Here is a 10,656-nt window from a genome sequence, read left to right on the forward strand (position 1 = left end):
CGACAGTTTATTCTAAATAATAATAATTCTGATTTCTCTACAAAGTGTTTAGTGCTTTTCCCTTCTTGTTATCCTTCCTGGCTTATTTCCCGAATCCTGAAGGCCTCGCGCAGTGGATTATAAACTCAATACTTATAAAGATCACGGCTGCTCTAATTGTTAAATTAATATCAACACTGTCATGTGTCTTTATTTTACCTTCAATCTTATTTAAAACTTTACTATCAAAAAATAATAATAAAAAATTCCCCCCCCCCTCATTCTCTTTCAAAGCTTTTCTTACCTCGACCCCCTCAGCCCTCCTTCGTCACTCCTCAACTTCTTCTTACGCCTGCTTGCTTCCCCCCCCCCCTCATACTCTTTCCACTTTTTTCTTAGTGATTCGAACATTTTCTTACAAAAAGCAACTTTCTCTAAATTATCTGCTTTTTCTACACAATCAATATTTTTAGGTGTCGATAAATTAAACAATTCACAAAACTTGTCCTCTATTGCAAGAATTCGGGTTATGTGCAAAAGAGTAAAATTTTTTTGATTAAAAATGAAATTTTCTGTAAAATGGGTTTCATGGTTGGTTCAAATATTTTCACAAAAATATTTTCTGAAAGTAAGAAAAATGCGAAAAATTGTCATAATTACAAAGGCAATATGATAGTAGTAGCTTCTTTGAATACATGGTCAATTTGAGTGTCATTATCCATCAATCCAATCGCTACAGCAGTATCTTTAAATGTTCTATGCATGATTCTAGTATAAGTTCTTTAATCTTCAAATGTCACACCTTTTACTTTCTTTAATATTAATTTTGAACAGAAACGTTCATTACCTTTTGCATAAACAATATTCAATCGTCCAATACCAGTGTTTAATGTAATTAATTAATATAATGTAATTTCCATAATAAATGAAAGTCTTCTAGGGAGTTAGCGTGCAGAGCGCTCAAGGGAAAAAGCGCACTGGTATATATATATATATATATATATATACACACACAAACACACACACATTTGTGTATATGTATAATTAAACCATATATCATTGGCTACATAACCAAAAACCTCTAAAGCATTGTATTAACCTTACCATAGAGCTTCCAAAGACTTTAGTACTACCACAAAATCAAGGGTCATTTTTAACGGCTCCAATTTAACAAAAAAAAGTCTCCTATGAAATTCCTGTTTGTGAGATAGTTCTAACTTGTTGCCAAACTTATTTGATCTTACCTTGAAATAAAGGAACTACCAAGGATTTGTAGCAGATGCCATGAAAATTTTTTGTCGAACTTTGGTTCAGGATCTAGATTAATTTTATAAATTTACAATTTAAAAGGATTCTCCAGACAAGCCTTTAAAATTTTTTATGGCGCAGTATGACTTAGGGCTAAGTTATCTCGCCCTTTTTGTCTAATAAAATGCTTAAAGAAATTAAAGATATAGAGATACAAAGTGATGGATAGCCACTTAATAACGAAATTGTTCATCGGGTAGTATATAATACACGCATGATTTCTTGTCTGGCGATATTTCTCAGGGTAAATCGAGGTTAAAGGTTGACTAATTAAATAAAATAACTAAGTTAAGCTGTATTTCTTTGAGCAAATGGATGAGAAACAAACCTGATCTTCTTAAAATAATTTCTAAGTTTTTAAGAGTTAAGGTTCTGGTTGATTTCTCCGACAAGGAAAATTTTATTTCTGGCGTAGAATTGATTTAAGATATTAGTAATGATAATTTTGATTTCAAGGTTAGTTTAGGATCCTGTCCATATCGATGCGCTCAAAGAACAGTTTTATCGAAAGTAGCAAAACTGTTTAACACTTGAAGCTTGTAGTGATATACATTAATTAAGTGTCAAATTGTGAATCAAGAAAAACGGATTCTTATTTTAAATGGTAAATTCCCTTAGTTCTTACAAAGAGTTGGTTAAGTGGCTACTTGAAGTTTTTTCTTTCAAGAATGCCAAGTTGCTTCGTTTAAATTAATGAACAACAACGTCTAATAGTTGTATTGCCATATTTCTATTTTTATTAAAAAAAAAAATAGCGTTTTAGCAGTTTTGACAACGTGAAATCCCAGCCTTCACCAGGTACAAAAAGCTATGAGTAGGAAAATTATTTTTTTATGTTCATATTCTAATAACATACAACAAACAAAAATTGGGTTAATCACATAACAAACCTCTGACTCTTAAAAAAAAAAATGGTAAATCGTAATGTAGTCAGAGTTACATGTTTAGCTGCTTTAATACTTCCATATACAAATTTCATCGTACACGTACGCAATATAATCAAATGAGAATCGCAAGCCATTCCTAGTGAGACTTATTTGATTGTATTGCATACGTGTACGATGACATTTGCGTATGGAAGTATAAAAGTAGCTAAACATGAAATTCTGACTACATTACGATTTTACTTAATTGATCAACCTTTGACCTCGATTCATCCTGAGAAAAACCACCAGACAAGAAATCATACATACATACTATACTACCCGATTAAGAATGTCACTACTAAGTGGCTATCCATCATTTTGTATCTCTATATCTTTAATTTCTTTAAGAATTTTATTACACAAAAAGGGCGAATAACTTAGCCCTAAGTCATACTGCGCAATAAAAAATCTGAAAGGCTTGTCTGAAGAATCCTTTCAAATTGTAAATTTATAAAATTAATCTAGATCCTGATCCAAAGTTTGGAAAAAAATGTTTATGGCATTAGCCACAAATACTTGGTAGTTTCTTTATTTCAAGGTAAGATCAAATAAGTTTGGCAACAAGTTAGTACCAGCTTACAAACAGGAATTTTATAGGAGACTCTTTTTTGTTGAATTGGAGCTGTTAAAGACGACCCTTGATATTGTGGTAGTAATAGAATCTTTGGAAGCTCTATGGTCAGGTTGGTAGTATGCTTCAGAGGTTTCTGGTTAAGTAGTTAATCATACATGGTTTAATTATTATGTATACACATATTTTTCTTAATAAAATTTCTATAAATATCACGTAGCCTCGTTTTCGTTTGAAAACGTGACTCTATCCTAAAAAATATTCCCTAAGCTACTTTATACGTCTGCATCTACAAGCAAATTAATTTTATTAATATCATTTTTTGAATCTCTGGAGTAGCCGATTGAACATTGTGCACACACTATAAATAAGAAACTGTGCAGATATTAGGGGGATAGTACGGTGAATCTTTTTAAACCACGAGTGTAATAGTAAAACATTAAGAGTCAAAATGTATTTTTACACTAAATTCTACCAATATTTTATCAGCTGTTAATACTTCATCTCCTTTTCCCCTGAATAAAATAATAACCTTTTCATAATTATGATCCGATAAATTAAAAAGAGATTAAGAGATCAAAGTAGTTTGAGAACAAAGATCTACTAGAGCTTTTACCAGTATTTTAGTCTTCACAGATACGTATACTCTAGCAGTAGCTATAAATACAGGTTACAATTTCGTGTCATACTGCGTATTTTAAGTTAGTTTTTTCAGCATTAGTTATTCGATTACAAAAATTTAAAATACCTAAACTTTCCTCTTGAGATTTATCTTAGCTAGGAGAGTTCTTGTTTGATGATGTTTATCGTTGCATTTCAAGCAACAAAAACTAGATTTGAAGTCTTTGACATAATTCTGCCCTAAACAGTTTTTACAGATGTGTCTCTTTTTATCACAACACCTTTTTTTTGTTTCATATTCAAACTCTTGAACGCATCATAATTTATCATTTTATGCTCAGCCTGAAAAGAGGGGTAAAAAATTTTATTTGTTAGTTCTGTAGTCTGATGCAAGAACAAAGTTGATTTGGACTTCATCGATTTACCAACTGTGTTAGTGCGGTTGGTAGTAACTCGTATAAAAATTTAACATATAGTTTTCAAAGTCACTAACATTCATACTTCTTAATATAGAAGTGGTCCTCTTCTTTAGAAGTTATATTAGTTTTAAGATACTCAGCATTTTTATCTGAATCATCAAAGGCTGAAAATCCGAAGTGCTTGGTCTTGATTTGCTAATATACCTTGTTAAACTGAGCTGACCTATCTTTGGCTCAACTGCTACTTATTTTTACTTGACCTGTCTTTTTAAAATTGTAAGCCCCATTTTTCAAATTAATTAGGAATGCTAGTTGTTCTGTTTTGTCTATAAGTACCTCTGCTTCTGCTATTGCCTCTGTATTACCCTCTCCCTCTCTGCGTGTTTCCGACTTGAGCACCTTGTTGATAGTGAGATTGAATTTGATGACATGCTCTTGCCATACGTCCACAATTTTCACATTTATAACAGTCTTTTTATTTTTGTATGGAATGTACTAGATTCAATTTTACTTTTATTGTTAACACTTTTCTTTGCAAGATATTTTTCCTCTTCTTTTTCTTAAATATTTTGTGTTGTGTTTGTATGTACTCAATTTTTCTTGTTCACTTGCCATTTACTTATTTCAGCTTTTGTACGTAATTTTCACTACTGGATTAACATTTATATCATCAGTGATCGCTTGCTTGCATGTAGTTCTTTAGTTCTTCTGTTACGTTTATGTTTTCTTGTGTTTAATTGACACTTTTGTCTTGATCTTGTCCTTGTTTAATTTTCACAGACTACTGAAGCATTGCGTGAAAAATTTAAAAAATAAGGAACTTATATATCTTATACTCTGCTACCGTATTAAAAAGGTGTCAGCACAGCCACCCGAAGATCTTGAGGAGCCATATCAACGCTACAACTTACGTCCACAAAAAGAAAGTGAAGTGTAGTGAAAATAGATGTATAGCGAAAAGACACTAAAAAAAGCAGTATGAGTGTAACTATGCATGAAACCGTGGACTTTTGTAAATCGAGAATGGATGAATGAACGATCGCGAACATTTACATCCGGGGTGTGCTGCTGTTCCATCACCGCTCCTACTGCCACATCTGACGCATCAGCATGAAGAGCCAGGGCTGCACCCGGCTGAAGGAAACATGCGCGCTGCCTTGGTGATGTCGCTCTTGCAGCAAAGAAATGGTGTCCAAGTAATGGTGGCCTTCTTGGGCAGACCCTTTAAAAGGTCATGCAGCGGCGCCTGGGCTTTCGCTGCATCGGAGACGCAGCGTCGATAATAGTTTAGCATGCCAAGCAGGCGTCACAGCTCTGTGGTGGTGGAAGGTTTTGCATAAGCTTTGATGGCCTCGATTTTAGCGGCCGGCGGCTGGAACCCGTCGTTGGATACCAAGTAACCCAGATAAATTACCTCCGCACGACCAAAACAACACTTGCCTCCGTTCAGTCGTAGATTGCAGACGCGCAGTACTCCAAACAGCTCCCAAAGATGCTTATGATGTTCACAGTGGTTCCAAGAGGTCACGATTGTATTTTCGACGTAGGCTCGGAACGGAAGCTTGCGCAGGATGAAATCCATCGTACGTTGCATGGACTGGGCGGCGTTACGCAGGCCCAATGGTGTTCCCAGGAACTCGTACAGCCCGAACGGTATTGTCATGGCTGTTTTTTCAATGTCTTCTTCTACCATAGGCATCTGGAAAAATGCCTTCCTTAAGTCCAGCGTTGAGAAGACATTGCCCTGGCTTTCTTGGAGTAGATCCTGGATATTGGGTAAGGGGTACCAGTCGGGCGTTGTACACGCATTCAGCTGCCGATAATTTCCCGTAACCCATTACGGACCGTCTTTGTTCTTCACCATGTGTAGAGGGCTTGACCACTGGCTTGATGGCGGGCGTATTATACATTTCTCCAGTAGGCTGTCGAATGTTTTTCTAGCTGCTGCCAGTTTTTCTCCAACAAGCCTGCGTGGACGCTCGAACACAGGTGGGCCAGTTGTAGCTATTATGTGCCTAATTGGGAGGTTTGGCGTCTAAATCGGCTTTGTGTTGGGTCTCAAAATGTCTGCGAATTCCTGCAGGAGGGCTGCATGTTGATGAGCGTAGGCCCTGTTCTGCGTGTGTGACAGAGAGAGTACCGTCAAAACAGTGTGTAGTATTGCCGATCCAAGCATACCCCTCGAGGACAACCCGGTGAGTGGGTCAATCAGGCAGCAATTTTCGAGTTCCACTAAGAATTCATGCTTTGCCAGGAAATCCGCGCCCAAAATCGCATGGAGGACGTCAGCCAGGATAACCTCGCAATCCAGATCGCGTCTCAAGCCTAGGTTCAACATTAGACGTTTGCTACTGTACGTGTGGATTGGTGAGGCATTTGCTGCGTAGAGAGTTATCTGCTGCTCCTTTAGGCCCTCAGTGGACCGTTGAGGAGGCATGAGAAAAACGACTGAAGTAGTGTCGACGAGGAAACATACATCATTGCGTCGATCGCAAAGATGCAGACGGACTTCTCCTTTGCCGTCTACCCCTGCCGCCTGCAGATGGGGTGGCGTTAGTTTCCCTGCTTGTTCTGCGAGTCTTTCTGGAAGTCGCAGGGCTGGAGGCAATCACGCGGGTCTGAACCAAATTTTTAGTGGTATCAGCATGTGCTAAATTTATTTTGCGATGCCTGACTGCGGTTTCTGAAGACTGACCTGGCACGTGAACGAGATCGTTGAGAGCGCTAGTTGAAGCGGCCAGTCCAACTACCACCATCTCCGCCATTGTTGAACCTGTTTCAAGCCATCTGGAGGATCGTTGCTTCTAGGGATTCCCGGCGTTGCACCAGTGGGTCCTCCAGGGTGCGTCTGTGCTGCGTTGCCAAAACTATCAGTGTATTGGAACAAACGATGGTGTTTGTAGCTTCCAGGAGCTTCTCTGTTTTCGAAGGTTTGAAAATTTGCAGGATATTCTGGGCATTCTGCGGGAGTAAAGACTTCCATTTGACCTTTAACGTATCTTCATCGATCTTAGAACTGGTAAGGTCCTTCATCTTTCTCCACATCTGTGAGGGTTTCTTATTTCCAAGCTCAAGATCCGTCAAAAGGCTATGAAACTTTTGCTCTTCTGTTGCCGTAATTTACTTGAGTATTGCTTCTTTGAGCGATTTGTATTTATCGGATGCCGGAGGAGTCGCCAAAATGTCCACAGCATCCTTAATAGTCGCGTTGTCCAACGCTGCGAGTACCTGGTAGAATTGTGTGGCGTCATTAGTGATATTATTCGTGACGAAAATGGCTTCCACTTGGATAAACCAGAGGTTAGGGTGCTCGCGCCAAAATGGTGGCATTTGATTTCGCGCGCTCATACTAGCAATGGCATCCTGCCATGCGTCTTTGTTTGGAGACTCAAGCGGCGAGAGATCACCTGGGCTGCTCGGTGTTGACGATGGTAATGGCGGGGATGGGAGTGGCTCACCGCCGTCCACCATTATGCTCTCGCTCCGCGCCTCGCCAGGAAAATCGCAGGGCTCCAGAGGCACAGCTTGCGTCAAAAATTCCCTCAGCGGCTTATCCTCGCCGATAGGGACCAGGTTGAGCGAAAAATCGTGTAGGATCGGGGAGAGAGGGCTGTCGTTGTCGTGAACCGTGATGTTGGCTGGGATTCCGCCGTGCAGAAATGAAGCCTCGAATACCTTTTTCCTGGTGTTTGGCTCTTGAACACTCGGCTTCACCTGCTGATTCTTCCTCCAGCCCCTGGATTAGCTACGGGTCTCCGTGTTTTACCCCCTTGGCACCGATGATCACGCACAAAGACTCTCGCACCACATTATCACTCGCGGGAGAGAAAGCGAGAGAAAAAAAACTTGTGCTTATGAAAATGAAACGAATATCCATTGTCTCTTGAACTTCACCTCTCGCTACTCACATGCACACGTGTTGACACGAGATTTTTTTTTGTCTTTGAAGATGGCCGTTTTCTTACACAACACAGTTCTTTGGCACTCGGGGTCACCACTTATTAATTCTGTGTGCAGCACTTTGTGTGAGAGTATGAGGGCTTAAATGAAAGAACACTGATATGAATAAATCTGGTATAATAACTTGAAGTGTACAACAATTGATTCTTGATACGTATAATAATCACTCATAAGCACTGATGAAGGATACTAAAAATAAAAGTCAGTTTGATAATGTTTTCGTTGAAGTCTCTCATTTTTTGAACTTCACGGTTGCCCGAGCCGTTGGACCTACTACTGCTCCGCCGTTGGAGGAAGTGAGACGGAACCTTTGTCGTCTTCCCAGAAGAGCTCTCTTGGCGCCAACTTATGCTTACGCTGACGGCGTATTAAAGGTGGACCTGGTTTCGTCGCCACATATACACATACAAAGGAAATTACATCTCATCACACAAACAGTTTTACATTTCATTTAGTAAGATTTGTTTTAATACATAATGTTGTAAATACACAATATTGTAATAACTCCTCTGAGTAACTTTTTTGCTTTATCAGAACTATTTTCAGACACATTACAATAGATCATAATCTGCTATGGTCACTAAAAAATCGTAATAAATGACCTTGACATCTTGCTCAGTATACACACCTAGATCCATTTTATGTGTTATACGAAATTTTTTTACATAAAAAAAACCGCACGGACTCTATAAGCATTATTAAAATATTCAAGGCTTAATATACTTTCATAAATTCATCATTGAATTACACAAAGTTCGGGTTCAAAGTGATGGTGAAACAAGATTTCACTACGTCATTAAGTTTTTGAAAAGTATTAACAAGCAGTTTGTCCGTTACTTTTTTCAAAAGTAGGACTGCCAGGTATTATTTCTCAGTTAAAATAAAACTGTTCTTCCCATTTACTAAGTTTTTTGAAAACACTGTAAGTACATGCCAAAATAGCATATTGATGATACCAATCATTAAATGTATAAGTACGGCAAAGGAACCGTATCCTACCTTTATATCTAACTCTCACCATAATTACACCACATTTGTATAATTTTCTTCAACACTTGGAGCTAAACCTTGAATGTTGTATTTTTTGGCCACAATGCCCTCTTTGTACTATTATAGAGTAGATTTATTGAAATTTTTATTCAAATCATTATCTCTAGTAGACTGTATACTTGAACAAACTTCCAAAAAGCCACATTTAAAGTCAATGCCAAATTTTAAATGATTTAACTTAGTATTGTGTGACTCAGGAGTGTGTTCGATCTATATTTTTAAATTAGTATATCAATGCTCTGGATATACTAGAAATATCGACGATCCAGACCAAGACCATAATCTTTTTGGTACTGGATAAAAACTATGCCTTTTTGACGTCTCAAGCAAAGACTTTGCCCTTTTTTCTAGTCTGGGCACGAACTATGCTATTTCTTAGCTTCAGATGAAGACTATGCCTTTTGTCGAGCCTGCACAGATTTTTTTGATTTTGCGAACGGATTCTACAACAAAAATACTTTATTTGTTTTTTTTTTTTTTTTTCATAACAGAGAATATACGATAAGGTTTCCGACATAAACCGCCGCTTTTTTAAAACTATCGCACATGTTTTATCTTCATTACGCGTTACCACTTAAAGTATGTTAGACTTTCTAATCATCGTATTTTTAATTTTTATTGTATTGTCTAATTCCGTTATTTTTATTCTATTGTTCAACCATAATTACAATAGAATCTAAGTTTATTTTTAATGAATTTTCGTAACTTAATTTAGTACCCTTAACTTTGCATACATCATGATATCCCGCACTAGGTGTACGCACGCGGTACACATAAAATTTAGGACCTCCTGAAACAAAGGTCTCAATGTACACGATCCATACATCTCTAATTAATCTATTTACTGTACTAATAACGAGCCGGTAGGTTTTTAATATTCACTGACATTTCCATTATATTATTTTTTGTAAATATTAATAAATGTGTATCATAGTACAAAACTCTTCTATCAAATTTTTCCAAGTACGAGTACAGTTTTAAACGTGCTTAAGCTATCGTACATGAAGTTACAGCAACGTTTGTACACGGGAAAAAAGCACTACTTCCTCCTTATATCACCGCGTTACATACATACCACTATAACTCGCTGGTACACAATTTTCTACATACTTTTCACCATCGCATAATGTCTGCAATAACTCTTTATAATTAAAAACTATACTAGTTTGAGGTAAATTTACCCGTTGACCGAATTTTCCGATTTTTTAAAATATTGCTGATATATAAGTTGATACCTCCTTTATGGTCATAATTATTTATGTATTTTAATTAATCTTCTTTCATCGTAACCGTACTGGGCCAGCCACTTGCTTAATTTTTAAGAAAGTGTTAATATACTCTGTAAATAAACCACCATTTTGAGAAATAGGATTGTAGTGAGCAACTTGTTCAAATATTTAATTCTTTCATTATCGTTAACTGTATAATGTGTAACAATATTTCCCATACAACTGCTATAAAAAGCATCTTGAGGGTTAGAAGTACAGATTTCTGCGATTGGGTGATTTTTTGAATAGTCCAAATACTCGTTATTATTTTTTTATAAATTGGTCAAAATCGTGCTCCCACATCTCAATCATTTCGTAGCCGTACTCTTTTATTGTAAAACTTGTTTTCATCGTATTTTCGTATAGTTCCGTGAAAGTTTCGTTATTATTAAATTTTTGATATCAATTGTTAGAAAAACAACGAATACAACCACGACAATAACACCCATGAAACTGAAACACGGCTACTTTCGAATTAATTGTTTCTATTTGAGGTATTAAATAGCCATAAACGAAAGGACCTTCTATTAAAAGATGTTCTCACGATCTACCCA

This window comes from Copidosoma floridanum, unplaced genomic scaffold (genome assembly GCF_036245765.1).
Source record: "Copidosoma floridanum isolate Cflo_tuat_1 unplaced genomic scaffold, Cflo_Japanese_pri ptg000022l, whole genome shotgun sequence".
Taxonomy (NCBI): domain Eukaryota; kingdom Metazoa; phylum Arthropoda; class Insecta; order Hymenoptera; family Encyrtidae; genus Copidosoma; species Copidosoma floridanum.